The sequence below is a fragment of the Bombina bombina genome, chromosome 1, assembly GCF_027579735.1.
Source record: "Bombina bombina isolate aBomBom1 chromosome 1, aBomBom1.pri, whole genome shotgun sequence".
Taxonomy (NCBI): domain Eukaryota; kingdom Metazoa; phylum Chordata; class Amphibia; order Anura; family Bombinatoridae; genus Bombina; species Bombina bombina.
This window is the reverse complement of record NC_069499.1, coordinates 715,418,332-715,443,331: the sequence shown is the minus strand read 5'-3', so window position 1 is coordinate 715,443,331 and position 25,000 is coordinate 715,418,332. Positions and strand designations below refer to the sequence as shown.

General features: G+C 41.0%; 1 protein-coding gene across 2 annotated transcripts in view; it reads right to left on the bottom strand.

Annotated features, from left to right (window-relative positions):
* Positions 1–25,000, bottom strand: part of LOC128645897 (ligand of Numb protein X 2) — a 184,552-nt gene that overhangs the window by 122,234 nt on the left and 37,318 nt on the right. Inside the window, exon 1 of one of the 2 annotated variants that reach the window (XM_053699212.1) lies at positions 22,208–22,427. The exons of the other annotated variant lie outside the window; for it this stretch is intronic. The gene's annotated coding sequence lies outside the window, so the exon portion shown is untranslated. Of the gene's footprint in view, positions 1–22,207; positions 22,428–25,000 lie in introns of those variants that run through there. 2 annotated transcript variants of the gene reach the window in all.

Below are 25,000 nucleotides of genomic sequence, written 5' to 3'. Positions count from 1 at the left end.
TATAATCAGATCTCATTACTGTATCACATTGTGCACATATACCTGCTTCTTTATCTTATATCTGTCCTTAAAACAATCACCAGTACTTTGAGAGAACAATGGAAAATCAACATTGTATTACCTTATCTCTGCTATATCCGACTGGGAGTGTAATTTCTTCTGCTGGCTGTGTTTACAAAGCTTATCTATAGCTGGTACGCGCGGCCACAAACTTTCAGAATAGGTGGGGATACCACATGCTAAATTAACAATTTCAAATGCCAATATAAGGGTAAAGGAGCTACTTGTAAACAATTTAATACACTCCAGCAGGTAAAGTGGATCATTGGGAACAAATTAAAGGGGAGAAATTTTTTGAGTAAACTGTCCCTTTAAGAACCAAATTTAAGCTCCAAGGTGGAGCAACAGGTTTAAACACAGGCTTGATTCTAACTAAAGCCTGACAAAATGCCTGAACGTCTGGAACATCCGCCAGACGCATGCGCAAAAGAATAGACAGAGCAGAAATCTGTCCCTTTAAGGAACTAGCTGACAATCCTTTCTCCAATCCTTCTTGGAGAAAAGATAATATCCTGGGAATCCTGACCTTACTCCATGAGTAGCCCTTGGATTCACACCAATAAAGATATTTACGCCATATCTTATGATAGATTTTCCTGGTGACAGGCTTTCGAGCCTGAATTAAGGTATCAATGACCGACTCGGAGAAACCACGCTTTGATAAAATCAAGCGTTCAATCTCCAGGCAGTCAGCCTCTGAGAAATTAGATTTGGATGGTTTAAAGGACCTTGTAGAAGGTCCTGTCTCAGCGGCAGAGTACATGGTGGAAAGGATGACATGTCCACCAGATCTGCATACCAAGTCCTGCGTGGCCACGCAGGCGCTATCAAGATCACAGATGCTCTCTCCTGCTTGATTTTGGCAATCAGACGAGGGACCAGAGGAAACGGTGGAAACACATAAGCCAGGTTGAAGGACCAAGGCGCTGCTAGAGCATCTATCAGCGTTGCCTTGGGGTCCCTGGACCTGGATCGGTAACAAGGAAGTTTGGCGTTCTGGCGAGACGCCATGAGATCCAGTTCTGGTTTGCCCCAACGAAGAATCAATTGTGCAAACACCTCCGGATGGAGTTCCCACTCCCCCGGATGAAAAGTCTGACGACTTAGAAAATCCGCTTCCCAGTTCTCTACATCTGGGATATGGATAGCTGATAGGTGGCAAGAGTGAATCTCTGCCCAGCAAATTATCTTTGAGACTTCTAACATCGCTAGGGAACTTCTTGTTCCCCCTTGATGGTTGATGTAAGCCACAGTCGTGATGTTGTCCGACTGAAATCTTATGAACCTCATTGTCGCTAGCTGAGGCCAAGCCTGAAGAGCATTGAATATCGCTCTTAGTTCCAGAATGTTTATCGGAAGGAGTGTCTCCTCCTGAGTCCACAATCCCTGAGCCTTTAGGGAGTTCCAGACTGCCCCCCAGCCTAGAAGGCTGGCATCTGTCATTACCATTGTCCAATCTGGCCTGCAAAAGGTCATACCTTTGGACAGATGGACCCGAGATAGCCACCAGAGAAGAGAATCCCTGGTCTCTTGATCCAGATTTAGTAGAGGGAACAAATATGTGTAATCCCCATTCCACTGGCTCAGCATGCAGAGTTGCAGCGGTCAGATGTAGGCGGGCAAACGGCACTATGTCCATTGCCGCTACCATTAAGCCGATTACTTCCATACACTGAGCCACTCAAAGGGCGAGGAATGGAATAAAGAACACGGCAGGAATTTAGAAGTTTTGATAACCTGGTCTCTGTCAGGTAAATCCTCATTTCTATAGAATCTATTAGAGTTCCCAGAAAGGAGACTCTTGTGAGAGGGGATAGAGAACTCTTTTCTTCATTCACTTTCCACCCATGCGATCTCAGAAATGCCAGAACTATGTCCGTATGAGACTTGGCAATTTTGAAATTTGACGCCTGTATCAGAATGTCGTCTAAATGAGGGGCCACTGCTATGCCCCGCGGCCTTAGGACCGCCAAAAGTGACCCCAGAACCTTCGTAAAGATTCTTGGGGCTGTAGCTAACCCAAATGGAAGAGCTACAAACTGGTAATGCCTGTCTAGGAAGGCAAACCTGAGAAACCGATAATGATCTGTGTGTATCGGAATGTGAAGATACGCATCCTTTAAATCCACTATAGTCATGTATTGACCCTCCTGGATCATAGGCAGGATGGTACGAATAGTCTCCATCTTGAATGATGGGACCCTGAGAAATTTGTTTAAGATCTTGAGATCCAAGATTGGTCTGAAGGTTTCCTCTTTTTTGGGAACCACAAACAGATTTGAATAGAATCCTTGTCCCTGTTCCTCCTTTGGAACTGGGTGGATCACTCCCATAACTAGGAGGTCTTGAACACAGTGTAAAAAACAGAATTTATGTTTACCTGATAAATTACTTTCTCCAACGGTGTGTCCGGTCCACGGCGTCATCCTTACTTGTGGGATATTCTCTTCCCCAACAGGAAATGGCAAAGAGCCCAGCAAAGCTGGTCACATGATCCCTCCTAGGCTCCGCCTACCCCAGTCATTCGACCGACGTTAAGGAGGAATATTTGCATAGGAGAAACCATATGATACCGTGGTGACTGTAGTTAAAGAAAATAAATTATCAGACCTGATTAAAAAACCAGGGCGGGCCGTGGACCGGACACACCGTTGGAGAAAGTAATTTATCAGGTAAACATAAATTCTGTTTTCTCCAACATAGGTGTGTCCGGTCCACGGCGTCATCCTTACTTGTGGGAACCAATACCAAAGCTTTAGGACACGGATGAAGGGAGGGAGCAAATCAGGTCACCTAAATGGAAGGCACCACGGCTTGCAAAACCTTTCTCCCAAAAACAGCCTCAGAAGAAGCAAAAGTATCAAACTTGTAAAATTTGGTAAAAGTGTGCAGTGAAGACCAAGTCGCTGCCCTACATATCTGATCAACAGAAGCCTCGTTCTTGAAGGCCCATGTGGAAGCCACAGCCCTAGTGGAATGAGCTGTGATTCTTTCAGGAGGCTGCCGTCCGGCAGTCTCGTAAGCCAATCTGATGATGCTTTTAATCCAAAAAGAGAGAGAGGTAGAAGTTGCTTTTTGACCTCTCCTTTTACCAGAATAAACAACAAACAAGGAAGATGTTTGTCTAAAATCCTTTGTAGCATCTAAATAGAATTTTAGAGCGCGAACAACATCCAAATTGTGCAACAAACGCTCCTTCTTCGAAACAGGTTTCGGACACAAAGAAGGCACGACTATCTCCTGGTTAATGTTTTTGTTAGAAACAACTTTCGGAAGAAAACCAGGTTTAGTACGTAAAACCACCTTATCTGCATGGAACACCAGATAAGGAGGAGAACACTGCAGAGCAGATAATTCTGAAACTCTTCTAGCGGAAGAAATTGCAACCAAAAACAAAACTTTCCAAGATAATAACTTAATATCAACGGAATGTAAGGGTTCAAACGGAACCCCCTGAAGAACTGAAAGAACTAAGTTGAGACTCCAAGGAGGAGTCAAAGGTTTGTAAACAGGCTTGATTCTAACCAGAGCCTGAACAAAGGCTTGAACATCTGGCACAGCTGCCAGCTTTTTGTGAAGTAACACAGACAAGGCAGAAATCTGTCCCTTCAAGGAACTTGCAGATAACCCTTTCTCCAATCCTTCTTGGAGAAAAGATAGAATCTTAGGAATCTTTACCTTGTCCCAGGGGAATCCTTTAGATTCACACCAACAGATATATTTTTTCCATATTTTGTGGTAAATTTTTCTAGTTACAGGCTTTCTGGCCTGAACAAGAGTATCAATAACAGAATCTGAGAACCCTCGTTTTGATAAAATCAAGCGTTCAATCTCCAAGCAGTCAGCTGGAGTGAGACCAGATTCGGATGTACGAACGGACCTTGAACAAGAAGGTCTCGTCTCAAAGGTAGCCTCCATGGTGGAGCCGATGACATATTCACCAGATCTGCATACCAAGTCCTGCGTGGCCACGCAGGAGCTATCAAGATCACCGACGCCCTCTCCTGATGGATCCTGGCTACCAGCCTGGGGATGAGAGGAAACGGCGGGAATACATAAGCTAGTTTGAAGGTCCAAGGTGCTACTAGTGCATCTACTAGAGTCGCCTTGGGATCCCTGGATCTGGACCCGTAGCAAGGAACCTTGAAGTTCTGACGAGAGGCCATCAGATCCATGTCTGGAATGCCCCACAGTTGAGTGATTTGGGCAAAGATTTCCGGATGGAGTTCCCACTCCCCCGGATGCAATGTCTGACGACTCAGAAAATCCGCTTCCCAATTTTCCACTCCTGGGATGTGGATTGCAGACAGGTGGCAGGAGCGAGTCTCCGCCCACTGAATGATTTTGGTCACTTCTTCCATCGCCAGGGAACTCCTTGTTCCCCCCTGATGGTTGATGTACGCAACAGTCGTCATGTTGTCTGATTGAAACCGTATGAACTTGGCCTTCGCTAGCTGAGGCCAAGCCTTGAGAGCATTGAATATCGCTCTCAGTTCCAGAATATTTATCGGTAGAAGAGATTCTTCCCGAGACCAAAGACCCTGAGCTTTCAGGGATCCCCAGACCGCGCCCCAGCCCATCAGACTGGCGTCGGTCGTGACAATGACCCACTCTGGTCTGCGGAAGGTCATCCCTTGTGACAGGTTGTCCAGGGACAGCCACCAGCGGAGTGAGTCTCTGGTCCTCTGATTTACTTGTATCTTCGGAGACAAGTCTGTATAGTCCCCATTCCACTGACTGAGCATGCACAGTTGTAATGGTCTTAGATGAATGCGCGCAAAAGGAACTATGTCCATTGCCGCTACCATCAAACCTATTACTTCCATGCACTGCGCTATGGAAGGAAGAGGAACGGAAAGAAGTGTCCGACAAGAGTTTAGAAGTTTTGATTTTCTGGCCTCTGTCAGAAAAATCCTCATTTCTAAGGAGTCTATTATTGTTCCCAAGAAGGGAACCCTTGTCGACGGAGATAGAGAACTCTTTTCCACGTTCACTTTCCATCCGTGAGATCTGAGAAAGGCCAGGACTATGTCCGTGTGAGCCTTTGCTTGAGGAAGGGACGACGCTTGAATCAGAATGTCGTCCAAGTAAGGTACTACTGCAATGCCCCTTGGTCTTAGCACCGCTAGAAGGGACCCTAGTACCTTTGTGAAAATCCTTGGAGCAGTGGCTAATCCGAAAGGAAGCGCCACGAACTGGTAATGCTTGTCCAGGAATGCGAACCTTAGGAACCGATGATGTTCCTTGTGGATAGGAATATGTAGATACGCATCCTTTAAATCCACCGTGGTCATGAATTGACCTTCCTGGATGGAAGGAAGAATTGTTCGAATGGTTTCCATCTTGAACGATGGAACCTTGAGAAACTTGTTTAAGATCTTGAGATCTAAGATTGGTCTGAACGTTCCCTCTTTTTTGGGAACTATGAACAGATTGGAGTAGAACCCCATCCCTTGTTCTCCTAATGGAACAGGATGAATTACTCCCATTTTTAGCAGGTCTTCTACACAATGTAAGAATGCCTGTCTTTTTATGTGGTCTGAAGACAATTGAGACCTGTGGAACCTCCCCCTTGGGGGAAGTCCCTTGAATTCCAGAAGATAACCTTGGGAGACTATTTCTAGTGCCCAAGGATCCAGAACATCTCTTGCCCAAGCCTGAGCGAAGAGAGAGAGTCTGCCCCCCACCAGATCCGGTCCCGGATCGGGGGCCAACATTTCATGCTGTCTTGGTAGCAGTAGCAGGTTTCTTGGCCTGCTTTCCCTTGTTCCAGCCTTGCATTGGTCTCCAGGCTGGCTTGGCTTGAGAAGTATTACCCTCTTGTTTAGAGGACGTAGCACTTGGGGCTGGTCCGTTTCTACGAAAGGGACGAAAATTAGGTTTATTTTTGGCCTTGAAAGACCTATCCTGAGGAAGGGCGTGGCCCTTACCCCCAGTGATATCAGAGATAATCTCTTTCAAGTCAGGGCCAAACAGCGTTTTCCCCTTGAAAGGAATGTTAAGTAGTTTGTTCTTGGAAGACGCATCCGCTGACCAAGATTTCAACCAAAGCGCTCTGCGCGCCACAATAGCAAACCCAGAATTTTTCGCCGCTAACCTAGCCAATTGCAAAGTGGCGTCTAGGGTGAAAGAATTAGCCAATTTGAGAGCACGGATTCTGTCCATAATCTCCTCATAAGGAGGAGAATCACTATCGATCGCCTTAACTAGTTCATCGAACCAGAAACACGCGGCTGTAGTGACAGGGACAATGCATGAAATTGGTTGTAGAAGGTAACCTTGCTGAACAAACATCTTTTTAAGCAAACCTTCTAATTTTTTATCCATAGGATCTTTGAAAGCACAACTATCTTCTATGGGTATAGTGGTGCGTTTGTTTAAAGTAGAAACCGCTCCCTCGACCTTGGGGACTGTCTGCCATAAGTCCTTTCTGGGGTCGACCATAGGAAACAATTTTTTAAATATGGGGGGAGGGACGAAAGGTATACCGGGCCTTTCCCATTCTTTATTTACAATGTCCGCCACCCGCTTGGGTATAGGAAAAGCTTCTGGGAGCCCCGGGACCTCTAGGAACTTGTCCATTTTACATAGTTTCTCTGGGATGATCAAATTCTCACAATCATCCAGAGTGGATAATACCTCCTTAAGCAGAGCGCGGAGATGTTCCAACTTAAATTTAAATGTAATCACATCGGGTTCAGCTTGTTGAGAAATTTTCCCTGAATCTGAAATTTCTCCCTCAGACAAAACCTCCCTGGCCCCCTCAGACTGGTGTAGGGGCATTTCAGAACCATTATCATCAGCGTCCTCATGCTCTTCAGTATCTAAAACAGAGCAGTCGCGCTTACCCTGATAAGTGGGCATTTTGGCTAAAATGTTTTTGATAGAATTATCCATTACAGCCGTTAATTGTTGCATAGTAAGGAGTATTGGCGTGCTAGATGTACTAGGGGCCTCCTGAGTGGGCAAGACTCGTGTAGACGAAGGAGGGAATGATGCAGTACCATGCTTACTCCCCTCACTTGAGGAATCATCTTGGGCATCATTTTCAGTGTCACATAAATCACATTTATTTAAATGAGAAGGAACCCTGGCTTCCCCACATTCAGAACACAGTCTATCTGGTAGTTCAGACATGTTAAACAGGCATAAAATTGATAACAAAGTACAAAAAACGTTTTAAAATAAAACCGTTACTGTCACTTTAAATTTTAAACTGAACACACTTTATTACTGCAATTGCGAAAAAGTATGAAGGAATTGTTCAAAATTCACCAAAATTTCACCACAGTGTCTTAAAGCCTTAAAAGTATTGCACACCAAATTTGGAAGCTTTAACCCTTAAAATAACGGAACCGGAGCCGTTTTTAACTTTAACCCCTTTACAGTCCCTGGTATCTGCTTTGCTGAGACCCAACCAAGCCCAAAGGGGAATACGATACCAAATGACGCCTTCAAAAAGTCTTTTCTATGTATCAGAGCTCCTCACACATGCGACTGCATGTCATGCCTCTCAAAAACAAGTGCGCAATACCGGCGCGAAAATGAGGCTCTGCCTATGATTAGGGAAAGCCCCTAAAGAATAAGGTGTCTAAAACAGTGCCTGCCGATATTATTTTATCAAAATACCCAGATTAAATGATTCCTCAAGGCTAAATATGTGTAATATATGAATCGAATTAGCCCAGAAAAAGTCTACAGTCTTAATAAGCCCTTGTGAAGCCCTTATTTACTTTCTGAATAAACATGGCTTACCGGATCCCATAGGGAAAATGACAGCTTCCAGCATTACATCGTCTTGTTAGAATGTGTCATACCTCAAGCAGCAAAAGACTGCTCACTGTTCCCCCAACTGAAGTTAATTCCTCTCAACAGTCCTGTGTGGAACAGCCATGGATTTTAGTAACGGTTGCTAAAATCATTTTCCTCATACAAACAGAAATCTTCATCTCTTTTCTGTTTCAGAGTAAATAGTACATACCAGCACTATTTTAAAATAACAAACTCTTGATTGAATAATAAAAACTACAGTTAAACACTAAAAAACTCTAAGCCATCTCCGTGGAGATGTTGCCTGTACAACGGCAAAGAGAATGACTGGGGTAGGCGGAGCCTAGGAGGGATCATGTGACCAGCTTTGCTGGGCTCTTTGCCATTTCCTGTTGGGGAAGAGAATATCCCACAAGTAAGGATGACGCCGTGGACCGGACACACCTATGTTGGAGAAATGCCTCTCTCTTTATCTGGTTTGCAGATAATTGTGAAAGGTGAAATCTCCCTTTTGGAGGAGAAGCTTTGAAGTCCAGAAGATATCCCTGGGATACAATTTTCCAACGCCCAGGGATCCTGGACATCTCTTGCCCAAGCCTGGGCGAAGAGCGAAAGTCTGCCCCCTACTAGATCCGTTACCGGATAGGGGGCTGATACTTCATGCTGTCTTAGGGGCAGCAGCAGGCTTTTTGGCCAGACCGACTTGGACTGGGCTAAAGTTCCCTCTTGTTTTGCATTAGAGGAAGATGATGCCGCACTCGCATTGAAGTTTCGAAAGGCACGAAAATTAGACTGTTTGGCCCTTGATTTGGACCTATCCTGAGGAAGGGCATGACCTTTACCTCCAGTGATATCAGAAATGATCTCCTTCAAACCAGGCCTGAATAGGGTTTGCCCCTTGAAGGGAATGTTAAGCAGCTTAGACTTTGAAGTAACGTCAGCTGACCATGATTTAAGCCATAGCGCCCTTGAATAGCAAAACCAGAATTTTTAGCCGTTAGTTTAGTCAAATGAACAATGGCATCAGAAACAAAAGAATTGGCTAGCTTAAGTGCTCTAAGCTTGTCAAGTATGTCATCCAATGGGGTCTCTACCTGTAAAGCCTCTTCCAGAGACTCAAACCAGAAAGCCGCAGCAGCAGTGACTGGGGCAATGCATGCAAGGGGCTGTAGAATAAAACCTTGTTGAATAAATATTTTCTTAAGGTAACCCTCTAACTTTTTATCCATTGGATCTGAGAAAGCACAACTGTCCTCGACCGGGATAGTAGTACGCTTAGCTAGGGTAGAAACTGCTCCCTCCACCTTAGGGACTGTCTGCCATAAGTCCCGTGTGGTGGCATCTATTGGAAACATTTTCTTAAAAATAGGAGGGGGAGAGAACGGCACACTTGGTCTATCCCATTCCTTAGTAATAATTTCTGTAAACCTTTTAGGTATTGGAAAAACATCAGTGCACACCGGCACTGCATAGTATTTGTCCAATCTACACAATTTTTCTGGCACTGCAATTGTATCACAGTCATTCAGAGCAGCTAAAACCTCCCTGAGCAACACGCGGAGGTGTTCAAGCTTAAATTTAAATGTAGACATATCAGAATCAGGTTGAATCTTTTTCCCTGAGTCAGAAACATCACCCACAGAAAGAAGCTCTCCTTCCTCAGCTTCTGTATATTGTGAGGAAGTATCAGACATAGCTCTTAAAGCGGCAGTATGCTCTGTATTTCTTCTAACTCCAGAGCTGTCTCGCTTTCCTCTAAACCCAGGTAGTCTGGATAATACCGCTGACAGGGTATTATCCATGACCGCCGCCATGTCTTGTAAAGTAAACGCTATGGGCGCACTAGATGTACTTAGCGCCATTAGAGCGTGAGTCCCTTGAGCGGGAGTCAAAGGGTCTGACACGTGGGGCGAGTTAGTCAGCATAACTTCCCCCTCGTCAAGATTCCTCTGGTGATAAATTTTTTAAAGACAGAATATGATCTTTATTACTTAAAGTGAAATCAGTACATTTGGTACACATTCTAAGAGGGGGTTCCACCATGGCTTCTAAACATAATGAACAAGGAGTTTCCTCTATGTCAGACATGTTTAAACAGACTAGCAATGAGACCAGCAAGCTTGGAAAACACTTTAAATCAAGTTAACAAGCAAAAAATAAAAACGGTACTGTGCCTTTAACCCCTTAAGGACACGGCCATTTTTAAATTTCTTTCCCTTAAGGACCAGGGCTATTTTTACATTTCTGCGGTGTTTGTGTTTAGCTGTAATTTTCCTCTTACTCGTTTACTGTACCCACACATATTATATACCGTTTTTCTCGCCACTAAATGGACTTTCTAAAGATACCATTATTTTCATCATATCTTATAATTTACTATTAAAAATATTATAAAATATGAGGAAAAAATGGAAAAAAACACACTTTTTCTAACTTTGACCCCCAAAATCTGTTACACATCTACAACCACCAAAAAACAACCATGCTAAATAGTTTCTAAAATTTGTCCTGAGTTTAGAAATACCCAATGTTTACATATTCTTTGCTTTTTTTGCAAGTTATAGGGCCATAAATACAAGTAGCACTTTGCTATTTCAAAACCACTTTTTTTCAAAATGAGCGCTAGTTACATTGGAACCCTGATATCTGTCAGGAATACCTAAATATCCCTTGACATGTATATATTTTTTTTTAGAAGACATCCCAAAGTATTGATCTAGGCCCATTTTGGTATATTTCATGCCACCATTTCACCGCCAAATGCGATCAAATAAAAAAAAATGTTCACTTTTTCACAAACTTTAGGTTTCTCACAGAAATTATTTACAAACAACTTGTGCAATTATGGCATAAATGGTTGTAAGTGCTTCTCTGGGATCCCCTTTGTTCAGAAATAGCAGACTTATATGGCTTTGGCGTTGCTTTTTGGTAATTAGAAGGCTGCTAAATGCCACTGCGCGCCACACGTGTTTTATGCCCAGCAGTGAAGGGGTTAATTAGGGAGCATGTAGGGAGCTTGTAGAGTTAATTTTAGCTTTAGTGTAGTGTAGTAGACAACCCAAAGTATTGATCTAGGCCCATTTTGGTAAATTTAATGCCACCATTTCACCGCCAAATGCGATCAAATTAAAAAAAAACGTAATTTTTTTCGCAATTTTAGGTTTCTCACTGAAATTATTTACAAACAGCTTGTGCAATTATAGCACAAATGGTTGTAAATGCTTCTCTGGTATCCCCTTTGTTCAGAAATAGCAGACATATATGGCTTTGGCAATGCTTTTTGGTAATTAGAAGGCTGCTAAATGCCGCTGCACATCACACGTGTATTATGGCTAGCAGTGAAGGGGTTAATTAGGGATCTTGTAGGGAGCTTGCAGGGTTAATTTTAGCTTTAGTGTAGAGATCAGCCTCCCACCTGACACATCAGACCCACTGATCCCTCCCAAACAGCTCTCTTCCCTCCCCCACCCCACAATTGTCCCGCCATCTTAAGTACTGGCAGAAAGTCTGCCAGTACTAAAATAAAAGGTATCTTTTTTTTTTTTCTTTTTTTTTTTTGGGAGCATATTTACATATGCTGCTGTGTAGGATCCCTCTTAGCCCCAAACCTCCCTGATCCCCCCCCAAACAGCTCTCTAACCCTCCCCCTCTACATTATTGGGAGCCATCTTGGGTACTGGCAGCTGTCTGCCAGTACCCAGTTTACAAAAAAAATATATTTTTTTTTAAAGTATATTTTTTAATTTTTTCCCCACTTTTCTGTAGTGTAGCTTCCCCCCCCCCCAAGACTAAACCCCCACCCCCTCCCAGATCCCTTCAATTAACATATTTATCCCCCCTCTCTCCCTCTAAATATAAACCACTGTTCCATAGTGTAACGGTTCCCACCCGCTCCCTCCCCGTGCACGCGCCCGCCCGCCCGCCTCCCCTGTGCACGCGCGCGCGTCCGTGCGCGCCCCCCAGCAATCCCGCCCACGATCCCGCCCACGATCATCATCGATCGCCGCCCACCCGCCTCCCACGTCTGCTCCCACCCACCAACGATCGCGGCATCGATGTCCGGTGCAGAGAGGGCCACAGAGTGGCTCTCTCTGCATCGGATGGGGAAAAATGTTATTGCAGTGATGCCTCGATATCGAGGCATCACTACAATAACCGGAAAGCGGCTGGAAGCGATCAGGATCGCTTCCAGCCGCTTTCAACCCCAACGTCGTACAGGGTACGTCGCTGGTCTTTAAAGACCAGTTTGTGCAAGACGTACCCTGTACGACGCGTGTCGTTAAGGGGTTAAGAGAAACAAATTTTGTCAGAATTTGAAAAACAGTGAAAAAAAGCAGTAAATCAAACTAAATTTTTTACAGTGTGTATAATAAGCTAACAGAGCATTGCACCCACTTGCAAATAGATGATTAACCCCTTCGTTAAAAAAAACGGATCAAAAAAACAATAGACTTTTTTTTAACAGTCACAACAACTGCCACAGCCTTGCTGTGGGCCTACCTTCCCCAACAAACGATTTTGGAAAGCCTAAGAGCCCTTTAGAGAGGTCCTATAGCATTCAGGGGACTCCTGGAGGAAGCTGGATGTCTCAGTCTGTAAAAGTTACTGTGCAAAAAAGCGCTAAATTAGGCCCCTCCCACTCATATTAAAACAGTGGAAAGCCTCAGGAAACTGTTTCTAGGCAAATTTAAGCCAGCCATGTGGAAAAAAACTAGGCCCCAATAAAGTTTTATCACCAAAGTATATATAAAAACATTTAAACATGCCAGCAAACATTTTTATATTGTAAATCTATAAGAGTATTACCTCTGAAAGTAAGTATGATACCAGTCGCTATTAAATCACTGTATTCAGGCTTACCTTACATAAATCTGGTATCAGCTGCATTTTCTAGCATTTACATCTCTAGAAATTTTTTTAACTGCACATACCTCATAGAAGATAACCTGCACGCCATTCCCCCGCTGAAGTTACCTCTCTCTTCAGTTATGTGTGAGAACAGCAATGGATCTTAGTTACAACCTGCTAAGATCATAGAAATCACAGGCAGATTCTTCTTCCTTTTCTGCCTGGGACAAAATAGTACAACTCCGGTACCATTTAAAAATAACAAACTTTTGATTGAAGTAAAAAACAACTACGTTACACCACTTCTCTCTTACTACCTCCATGCTTGTTGAGAGTTGCAAGAGAATGACTGGATATGGCAGTTAGGGGTGGAGCTATATAGCAGCTCTGCTGTGGGTGATCCTCTTGCAACTTCCTGTTGGGAAGGAGAATATCCCACAAGTAATGGATGATCCGTGGACTGGATACACCTTACAAGAGCAATAGGACTTTATTTTTATTTTTTACATGAAAAACGTTACAAGCGAAAAGTAGACCTACTCAGAAGAGGTACTGGTGTAAAATTTTGTTTGCCCCCTCCCCAAAGTTAACTCAGTAGCAATAGCGATAATAAACATGCTGCTCTGTCTAATGATTTTGAGTATAGACAGACAAACAGATAGAGAGATAGATAGATAGATAGATAGATAGATAGATAGATAGATAGATAGATAGATAGATAGATAGATAGATAGATAGATAGATAGATAGATAGATAGATAGATAGATAGATAGATAGATAGATAGATAGATAGATAGATAGATAGGATCGATCTGTAATCTGCACTAATAAAAGGCTCCCCTGCATTAGGATTGTACACATTCTGCACATGCCTATATATAGACTTGCTGCTATGGCACCCTGAGGGCTTCACTGCACCTGCTGCACCATTGGTAGTTCCGCCCCTGGTACACGTGTTTATTCTGAGGCTAACTAAGTGCATGTCCTTGAAAACCTGTTGTTAAAGACTGACTGCTCCTAGGACGGTAAGCAGAGCTTCCACTATTTTATTGGTGAACAGTGAGACACATGAGAAGCATAAAATTAATCTCTTTATTTCTTAATACAAGCACATCTGTTTTCCAAAAATATCTCTATACATTTTGAAATCTCCTCCTTAGAAGCAAAAATAAAAAACGTGTATGTCCTTTTAAGAGGCTATAAATCTTGCAGTGCAGCCTCAGATAAGAAATGAGATTAACATTTTAAATGAACATTAACAAATGAACTTTGATAATTCAGATAGAACATGCAATTTACAGACTTGTCAGTTTGCTTCTATTATTAACTTAAACCATTCTCTTGGTATCCTTTGTTGAAAGGTATATGTTCATATCCTCAGCAGCAGCAATACACTACTGGGAGCTAGCTGATAACTGGTGTCTACACACATATGTAGTGCATTGCTGCACTGGAGCAGACTTTACTCTGTTGTAAGTTAAACACAGTTATATGTGGTTATAATGGCACAATAATGTTCTTTAACACATTAATGCATTGTTTGTTTTTGCACTATTTCCGTTTTGTACTCAGTGCTCCAGAAGATAGCGGCACAAATACATTGTGATATAAGGAACATAAAGGGGAGGTATGTGTAAGAAATCCTACCATAAACTCTAGAGACCCTCTACTGTACTCACAAACAGCTACAAAGTGAATATATAAATATATTCCAACAAGCTGCTAGAGAGCAAACTGGCTGATAAATTAGAAATAACAAGGAACTGGCAACAGAATGACTCACAATCTCATTCCCAAGGGCCAGCAAAGGCTCAAAACACTGAAAACTCAAAACGTCTGTGAAGCTGAGGAACTTAACCAATAGAAAATAAATTACTCTCCAGATTATTTTATATTATATAATTTAGCAAGTTTTTAGAATACTTTTGTTGTAGAAATTTTATTTTTTATTCATTAACGCTTAAAGGGACATAAAACCCAAAAAATGTCTTTCATGATTCAGATAGAGAATACAATTTTAAACAACTTTCTAATTTACTTCTATTATCTAATCTGTTTCATTCTCTTGGTATCATTTGTTGAAGGAGCAGCAATACACTACTAGTTTCTAACTGAACACATGGGTGAGCCAATCACATTCAATATATATATGCAGCCACCAATCAACAACTAGAACCTAGGTTCTCTGCTGCTCTTGCCTAGATAAACCTTTCAGCAAATGATAACAAGAGAAGGAAGCAAATTAAATAATAGAAGTAAATTGGAAAGTTGTTTAAAATTGTATACTCTACCTGAATCATGAAAGAAAAATTTTGGGTTTCGTGTCCCTTTAACACTGCAGCCTGGTTGTCTAAGTAAGTGCTTTTCATTTTTTATTTTCCCAGAAATAAAAAATCTGATCAGTTGATATCACAGCCTTGGCTTGCATGGCTATTAAGTGGACAGTATACACCAGCTTTCATATAACTGCATGTTATAGACACTACTATAAAGAAAAATATGCACAGATTCTGATCTAAGTAAGTTTTTAAAAGGTTTTATAGTGGATTCTTAGAAGCTCCAAGTCTAGCACGGTTGATAAGATCAGCTGGAACACCTAGTGAAATGGGCCTGGGAGCAGACACTGCATATAAAAAGACAAACAGGAGATAGCAGTTGTCTGTAAACGCATGTATACATCTGGCACTGTGGGGCTTGGTTAGGAGTCTGAAAACCAGCATAATGTTATTAAAAAATAAGCAAAACTATACATTGTTACAAAAAAAAATCCCTGATGGGCTATATAAATAGATAATCCACTGAAGTGACCTGCTGCTATAATGGGTCAATATATGCTGGTGTGAGTTAGCTAAAGAAATAAGGTGACTTGTTTGTTTTTTGCCCCCACAGAAATCTTCAGCTCACATTGCTCCACTGGAACAGGGTGGTATTTACAACTATGCAAATGAGACTCACAAGCTAGTTTTTTGCGTTAAGAATATAAACTCACTTATGCCAGAGCGACGCTATTTTCAGTTACCTTGAAAGACATCCACAAGTGCTGACCCTGGGAGCTAAAACAGGAGAGAGATCAATCCCTAATAAAGACAATGGGCTTTAATAAAGGTGCCTCAACCTGTCTAATGTCAGTAAAAGCTTTTCCTCAGGCAGGTAACTTTCTATTTATAAATTGCACCTGGCAGTAAAAAAAAAATATGCTGTGATAACTCGAGAGAGTGAGTAACTGTCGGCCAGACTAAATGTTCCATAGCTGCCAACAATGTATCAGACACACGTAACAGGTATTATTCACAGGGACTCCCTGCACTGCTCACTCAATAGCTCCCCTTTACACTAAGTGTGCTCAAATGTCTCATATAAGGGTTCACACCTGAGTTTCCCCCCATAGTAGCTAGGCCATGAGAAACGTTAGGTAAAAGCAAAACAGGTGTGTAACACATACACAGAAACTTCACTTGAGACTCTCTTATAAACCGTTGCATTATACAGAGTTAAACTGGGCAGTGTATTTTCATTATTTATGTTGCTCAAGTTTTCTTGTAAATTAACCAAGATGCTGCAGTACATCCTGCAAGATTCATAACCCTGAACCTACACTATTCTACCGAGTTATTGTTTGATGAGTACAGGAGATCAGTTGCATCTGTCCCTAACTGGCAACATCAGGAGACATACAAACATTTAAGAGGCTTTTTAAGTGGTGTGTCCCAGGACTGCAAAAAGGTACTGATTAATGATATATGCTTCACACACACATTATATATTATTATCTTTAACATTGAGTTGACTTGTAACTTTTCCCTCTGGGCTAGTATCTTTTAACCTGACTAGTAAACTATTGTGATATTTCTCTATGTGTGTGTATATATATCGTGTTACAAACAGGGAAGACACAACTTTAAAATCTGCTACCACTGAATTTAAAGGGACAGTAAAGTCAAACTTTCCTGATTCAGACAGAGCAAGAAATTAAGACAACAAACAATAAAAGTTTCCAATTTACTTCTAGTCTCCATTTTGCTTTGTTCTCTTGATATCCTTTGTTGAATACTAGGCTCTAATTTATTTTGTTTTCCTGATATCCTTTGTTGAATAATAAGTTCAAATTAATTTTGTTTGCTTGATATCCTTATTTGAAGAGCAGACTCAGGAGCAGCAATGCACTACTGGAAGCTAAATGAACTTACCTGCTGAGCAAATGACAAGAGGCACCAGTTAGCTGCCAGCAGTGCATTAATTCTCCTGAACCTACATAGGTATTTTCTTCAACAAAATGATACCATTAGAATGAGTCAAATTGATAACAGAAGTAAACTGGTAAGAGATTGCATGCTCTATTTGAATATTTTTAACCCTTGAACTATTTTGTTCATATTAGGTCGGCAAAGCAATTTCATGAGTGGATCACTTCCCAGAAGCAATATGGCTTTACTATATTAGAATAAGCAACATAACTAAGATACAATGAGTTAAAAACCCATGCACTATCCCTAGCAGAAACCATGCACTATCCCAAGCAGAAACCATGCACTATCCATAGTAGAAACCATGCATTATCTATAGAAGAAACCGTGCATTATCTATAGAAGAAACCGTGCATTATCTATAGTAGAAACCATGCACTATCCATAGTAGAAACCATGCACTATCCATAGTAGAAACCATGCATTATCTATAGTTGAAACCGTGCACTATCCATAGTAGAAACCGTGCATTGCACTACTGGAAGCTAAATGAACTTACCTGCTGAGCAAATGACAAGAGGCACCAGTTAGCTGCCAGAAGTGCATTAATTCTCCTGAACCTACATAGGTATTTTCTTCAACAAAATGATACCATTAGAATGAGTCAAATTGATAACGGAAGTAAACTGGGAAGAGATTGCGTGCTCTATTTGAATAATTTTAACCCTTGAACTATTTTGTTCATATTGGGTCGGTAAAGCAATTTCATGAGTGGATCACTTCCCAGCAGCAATATGGCTTTACTATATTAGAATAAGCAACATAACCAAGATACAATGCGTTAAAAACCCATAGATTATCCCTAGCAGAAACCGTGCACTATCCCTAGCAGAAACCGTGCACTATCCCTAGCAGAAACCGTGCACTATCCCTAGCAGAAACCGTGCACTATCCCTAGCAGAAACCGTGCACTATCCCTAGCAGAAACCGTGCACTATCCCTAGCAGAAACCGTGCACTATCCCTAGCAGAAACCGTGCACTATCCCTAGCAGAAACCGTGCACTATCCCTAGCAGAAACCGTGCACTATCCCTAGCAGAAACCGTGCACCATCCCTAGCAGAAACCATGCACCATCCCTAGCAGAAACCATGCACTATCCCTAGCAGAAACCATGCACTATCCCTAGCAGAAACCATGCACTATCCCTAGCAGAAACCATGCACTATCCCTAGCAGAAACCATGCACTATCCCTAGCAGAAACCATGCACTATCCCTAGTAGAAACCTTGCACTATCCCTAGTAGAAACCATGCACTATCCATAGAAGAAACCATGCACTATCCCTAGCAGAAACCATGCACTATCCCTAGCAGAAACCATGCACTATCCCTAGCAGAAACCATGCACTATCCCTAGCAGAAACCATGCACTATCCCTAGTAGAAACCATGCACTATCCCTAGAAGAAACCATGCACTATCCCTAGAAGAAACCATGCACTATCCCTAGCAGAAACCATGCACTATCCCTAGCAGAAACCGTACACTATCCCTAGCAGAAACCGTACACTATCCATAGTAGAAACCGTACACTATCCATAGTAGAAACCGTGCACTATCCATAGTAGAAACCATGCACTATCCATAGTAGAAACCGTGCACTATCCATAGTAGAAACCGTGCACTATCCATAGTAGAAACCGTGCACTATCCATAGTAGAAACCGTGCATTATCCATAGTAGAAACCGTGCATTATCTATAGAAGAAACCATGCATTATCCATAGTATAAACCACGCATTATCCATAGTAGAAACCACACATTATCTTGTACTATCAAGTAGCATAGCACAGTGCCTCTACAGTCAATGGCTCACTTTATATTAGGGATGTCAAAATGAGGAACTTTGGCTCCAAACAGGCCAGAATTTCAGGAATTCTCATTCACTGAGCACAAGTACATTAATCAGGGTCAGTTACACAGAGATAATGAAATCTTGGCTAGTCTTCAGCTCTTGTTTCCAAACCTGCTTTAAAATGGAGACTTGAGTGGAGTAATTTCATAACTTGTGCTGTACCTGAGCTTGAAAATAAATAATACCTAAAAAATGTCATATTACTGACAAAAAGCAAACTCATTATAAAAAAATGTTGCTGATGAGGAGGAGAATGTCTCCCTGCCACAATAAAAATGTAGACTTGTTTTATTACTGCTGGAGGGGGTGTGTAGGGGGGTATATGGTCTAACCCCCCACCCCACACACAAGAATCTGACAATGGCATTCTTTGTCAATGGAGATAGGCCTAGATTGCACTGCATCAGGATTCAATTGATGTGTGTGTATATATATATATATATATATATATATATATATATATATATTATATATAAACCAAAATTCATTAAAATTATGGGGGGAAATAAAAAAATGAAATTAAAATCCTCCATGTCTCAAAAGTAAATCAATGTAAATATTTGCATAGGAAATTAGCACATTACCCGCTTGCTTTTTCCCCAGAAATACTTAATATACAATGTTACCAATGCACAAGAGAATTCTGGGTAAGATATTCAAATTAGATATGCAAATTCTCAGGTTTTTTGCTTCAAAATACTGTTTTAACACAGCTATTCTTTTAACAGGATTATTGCAGCAAACCAGAAATCACTCACTAAGATTGTCTTATAACAGCCGAAACGTCAACTTTGCTATGTTGGGAAATATAAAAATAAAAAAATATTTTTGGAAAAGACCTGCGAGTGCCCTCCCACTTCTTCCACTGCATATCCTGATTTGAGGAGTCACCTGGGCAATTCATCGATGAAAGGGGAGTGAGTGCATGTCTCTTTTGGATGATTATATATATATATATATATATATATTAGTATAGAGCTCAGCATACAGATATTACTTCCTGTGTGACCCAGACCTTGAGTGACTGTGCAGCTCTGTACACCATGATTTATGGCTGAGAAGCATTTACAAATGCCAAAGACCCGCTCTGCTGATAGGGTCACCAGGATGCATGGGAAAACAGCTACAATATGACAATTCAGCTGCTTCATGAATTTCTCAGGGGTGAGACTTTAGCAGCACCTTGATTTTCCTTCACACAAATTCTTAGCTACCGCCCAATCAATGGGGAAAATGATATGACTTAAAGGGACAGTAAACACCTTGAGATTTTAAAGGGATACGAAACTCAAAGATTTTCTTTTGCGATTCAAACAGAGAATTCAATATTAAACATGTTTCCAATTTACTTCTATTATCAACTTTGTTTAATTCCTATGGTATTCTTTGTTGAAGAGATACCTAGGTAGGTGTCCGGAGCACTACATGGCAGGAAATATTGTGGCCTCCTAGAACTTTTGCAAATAGATAACGTTCTTGCAAAACTGTCGCTATATAGTGCACCAGACACATGCACGCTGCTGAGCTTATGTCCCTGCTTTTCAACAAAAGATACCAAGAGAAAAAATAAACTTTACTAATAGAAATAAATTAGAAAGTTGTTTAGAACCTGAATGCTCCATCTGAATCTTGACAGATAAATGTTGGATTTCATGTACATTGCAATATACATTTGTCATTTATTTTTCCACTTTTCCATTTAATTTATCTGTGGAAATTGTCAAGGCTAACTCTGCTACATATATGTCCCTAACTGGCTTTAACAGGTAACAGTCGGCAAAACAATGCACTTGATACTAGCACTAGATTGTCACTAGCCTTGTTCTCTGCAGACTAAAGAATGGATTTTCTCCAAGTAAGGTAAAGTATGGTAGACAGAGTGTGGTTAATAAAGAAAAATATTAATAATTCCAACAAACAATATGTTAAATTGTTTAGATTTGGCTGATATGTTATTCTATAGCAAGGCAACCGCAATGTCTAAATTAAAAGGTGTTTTTTGTCCCTTTAATCACACCTGTCAATGCAAAAAAATTAAAAAAACAGCACCCCTCAGATTGGGAATTTATTGCATTAGCCAATCAGATGTATAAGTTGATTCTCCATCTGCTACTGAAACAAAAAAGGAAACATTCAGTAATCTTTAAAACCAACACAATGTGTGGTCCAGAAAAGTTCAGCTGGTTACTACAAAGACATTTGTGAAACTTTACTGAGAAACAACTGACAAATCACAAATTGTCTTCTCTGTCGAGCTACAAAAAAAACAACACAAAGTTTTGCCCAAAGCAACATTCTTGCAAGGTTTTCCGACACATCCAAATATAATGTAATTTGTAATCACTTTTCACAGCAGTTTAACTTTTCAAAATCCTGATTGCCAATATTTAGAGGTAGCAAAATATTTCTTCCTTTGTTGCATATAAAAGTTGTCTTTTACAAAGGTATTGCTAGCTTTTTTAACTGGTGTTGAAGTGCTCAAAAGTTACCTTTGTTTTTTTTTTTAATAATATAATAAAAAATTACTAGCCCATAGCTAAAAAGTTATTAGTCCACAGTGTTAAGGATAAGAAAAAGTCAAGTTTCTTACTCGTCTACTAGTGGAAATTTCAAGCCCTGTATTGAATATATTTATTATATGTGTGTGTGTGTATTGTGTGTGTGTGTATTGTGTGTGTGTGTATTGTGTGTATTGTGTGTGTGTATTGTGTGTGTGTGTGTATTGTGTGTGTGTGTGTATTGTGTGTGTGTGTGTATTATGTGTGTATTGTGTATTATGTGTGTATTGTGTGTGTGTGTATTTGTGTGTGTATTGTGTGTGTATTGTGTGTGTGTATTGTGTGTGTGTATTGTGTGTGTGTGTATTGTGTGTGTGTATTGTGTGTGTGTATTGTGTGTGTGTGTGTGTGTGTATGTATTGTGTGTGTGTGTATTGTGTGTATTGTGTGTATTGTGTGTGTGTGTATATTGTGTGTGTATTTGTGTGTGTATTGTGTGTGTGTGTATTGTGTGTGTGTGTGTGTGTATTTTTAACACAGAATCCGGTTTTAGACTAACCTGAATGTGCTTCAAGCCCTTGTGGCAAACAAAAGGTCAAGTCACAGCTTCAGTAAGTAGCGGTACTGTATGCTGATCTTGAGTACTGTTCACAAAGTTAGAGTATTAAATGCAGATTTGAAAGCTCAAAAACAATGCCTGCAGTGCCAGCATGAATACATCACCTACATAACAAAACACAAATCAGAAACTGCACACATTTGCAGCAGCACTTTTCTAAAGCCCACTGTCTATTTTTATAATCTGCAAATACACAATATTTCAAATTGTACAACCACGTGACCATTTAGACAACTGATACAAAAGGAAGATCTCACAATGCCCGATAAAAAGATAGAAACTATAACTGGTGACAATTGGAATAGACATTACCAACAACAAGAGAAGAGGGTGACAGAAATTCCTTATGGATGGCAATACCCTTGGGCTTTCAGATCAGTAAACTTTCTTAATCCCAGAATGCAGAGTGGTGAGGAGCTTTGCAGAGAAAGTCTTTCCAAGGCTGTGTGTGTCTGTACAGTTTCATCCAGTCTGAGAAAGTTTTGCTAGCCGGCCTGGATATAGGTAAAACGAGCAGCTGAGACACCTCCTGCCTGCCAAAAAGCCCCACTCTCCTGTGACATGCCAGGAATTTTCATCTTAGTAATGTGCACCTCGTGTGGGGAGGAGTAGACAAGAAGGGGGAGTCAGAGAGGCCTAACTGTAATCTTCAATTTCCTTTCAAAACTGGCACAAATCTCTGTGAACCACTTTGACCAGACGCAACACTGCCAGACACCAGTAACTCACTGATACATACAAATAAATTACCTTTTACAGTTGTGTGCTTGAGAATGTCAACAGAGTGAGCACAAAAATATATATTTGTTGCTCATTCATTACAAGATATTTTGGTGACACATTTCTAAGCATTATCACCATGAATCTGATACTCTTCTCATTTACCAAACTTTAGAAAAACATGTAACCATAACTTTTAAATACAAATTTGGATTTAAAGGGACCCTGAACCCAAAAAATGTCTTTAATGATTCAGATAGAGAATACAATTTAAAAAAACATTCCAATTTACTTCTATTATCTAATTTGCTTCATTCTATAAATATCCTTTGTTGAAGAAATAGCAATGTAAATAGATGAGCCAATCACACGAGGCATCTGTGTGCAGCAACCAATCAACAGCTACTGAGCTTATCTAGATATGCTTTTCAGCAAATGATATCAACAGAATGAAGCAAATTAGATAAAAGAAGTAAATTAGAAAGTTGTTTAAAATTGTATGCTTTTTCTAAATCATGAAAGAAAAAATTTGGTTTTCATGTCCCTTTAACCCCTTAATGACCGAGGACGTGCAGGGTACGTCCTCAAAAAAAAGGCAGTTAACGCCTGAGGACGTACCCTGCACGTCCTCGGTGTGGAAAGCAGCTGGAAGCGATCCTGCTCGCTTCCAGCTGCTTTCCGGTTATTGCAGTGATGCCTCGATATGGAGGCATCCTGCAATAACTCTAGATGGCCATCCGATGCAGAGAGAGCCACTCTGTGGCCTTCTCTGCACCGGACATCGATGGCCGGTATCGTTGGTGGGTGGGAGCCGACTTGGGAGGCGGGTGGGCGGCCATCGATGGGCCGGGTAATGTAGAGGGGGGCGGGATCGGGGGCAGGGCCGATGGGGGCGCGCGTGCACGGGGGCGGCGGGCGCGTGCACGGGGCGGGAGCGGGTGGGAACGCTACACTACAGAAAATATAAAAGTGTATAAAAGTTTGAGAAAGGGGTATTTTAATTTGAAAAATAAAAATCGAAGGTATCTAGGAGGGGGTGGGGGGTTGGTCTTTGGTGGGGCAGGGAGCTACACTACAGAAAAGGGGAAAAATTAAAAAATATCATCAATTTTATTCTAAACTGGGTACTGGCAGACAGCTGCCAGTACCTAAGATGGCGGCCATTAAGACAGAGGGGGAGAGTTAGAGAGCTGTTTGGTGGGGGATCAGTCAGGTTGGGGGCTAAAGGGGGGTCCTACAGAGCAGCATATGTAAATATGCCTTTTCTTTTAAAAAAAAAAGCCCAAATATAGCTTTTATTTTAGTACTGGCAGTTTCTGCCAGTACTTAAGATGGCGGGGACAATTGTGGGGTGGGGGAGGGAAGAGAGCTGTTTGGGAGGGATCAGGGGGTCTGATGTTTCAGGTGGGAGGCTAAGCTCTACACTAAAGCTAAAATTAACCCTGCAAGCTCCCTACAAGCTACCTAATTAACCCCTTCACTGCTAGCCATAATACATGTGATGCGCATTTAGCGGCCTAAGTACCAAAAAGCAACGCCAAAGCCATATATGTCTGCTATTTCTGAACAAAGGGGATCACAGAGAAAAATTTACAACCATTTATGCCATAATTGCACAAGCTGTTTGTAAATAATTTCAGTGAGAATACCAAAATTGGCCTAGGTCAATACTTTGGGATGTCTTCTAAAAAAAAATATATACATGTCAAGGGATATTCAGGGATTCCTGAAAGATATCAGTGTCCCAATGTAACTAGCGCTAATCTTGAATAAAATGGTTTAGAAATAGCAAAGTGCTACTTGTATTTATGGCCCTATAACTTGCAAAAAAAGCAAAGAACATGTAAACATTGGGTATTTCTAAACTCAGGACAAAATTTAGAAAATATTTAGCATGGGTGTTTTTTGGTGGTTGTAGATGTGTAACAGATTTTGGGGGTCAAAGTTAGAAAAAGTGTGTTTTTTCCATTTTTTTCTCATATTTTATAAAAAATTTTATAATAAATTATAAGATATGATGAAAATAATGGTATCTTTGGAAAGTCCATTTAATGGCGAGAAAAACGGTATATAATATGTGTGGGTACAGTAAATGAGCAAGAGGAAAATTACAGCTAAACACAAACACCGCAAAAATGTAAAAATAGCCTTGGTCCCAAACGGACAGAAAATGAAAAAGTGCTGTGGTCATTAAGGGGTTAAGCTCTTGCACCAGTTATCTATTTTTATCTTTTAGATTTTTTTTTACTGAAAACAAAATTCATTTATGTGAAGCAAATTAGGCAAATTTCTTTTGAGCAACATTAAATATTTATGAGGATTTCCTGCCCCCATAAATAAAAATATATTTTGAAGCAGACTCAGGCATACACACGCATTCTTTTA